Here is a 551-nt window from a genome sequence, read left to right as displayed (position 1 = left end):
GCAGCAAAAATAAGGCTTGAAAAGTTGTCAGTCTAATGCGAAAAAGGGGCTTTTATCTATAATGATTTGAATTATTTTTGTAAAGCCTTACTAGCTGGTTCTCATAACTGTTACCAAGGGTAAATTAATAACTTATAAGAACTTCATAAATTTAAATAGTGATTTAATATAAATATACTAAACTTTAAACTTTTAATATTATATATACTATCTTTAAGTCTTAACTTTATATACCTTTAATCACTTAACCAACCAACACTCTCAAAACTTCTATAAACTTTTTCCTTTCCATTCTGGGAACATACATTCATTTTAACTTTTATTACAACTTCCCAAACTATACATGTATTTATGTATGCATGTAAGTTTAGACCTGGACATACCATCCACCCATTTAAACCAATGGTTCTCAACTTTCCTAATCCTGTGACCCTTTAATACAGTTCTTCATGTTGTGGTGATCTCAGACCATAAAATTATTTTGTTGTTACTTCATAACTGTAATTTTGCTACCATTAAGAATTGTAAATATCTGATATGCAGGATATCTG

The sequence above is a fragment of the Microtus ochrogaster genome, chromosome 15, assembly GCF_000317375.1.
Source record: "Microtus ochrogaster isolate Prairie Vole_2 chromosome 15, MicOch1.0, whole genome shotgun sequence".
NCBI classification, from domain to species: domain Eukaryota; kingdom Metazoa; phylum Chordata; class Mammalia; order Rodentia; family Cricetidae; genus Microtus; species Microtus ochrogaster.
The sequence above is the reverse complement of the archived record's forward strand: the minus strand, read 5'-3'. Positions refer to the sequence as shown.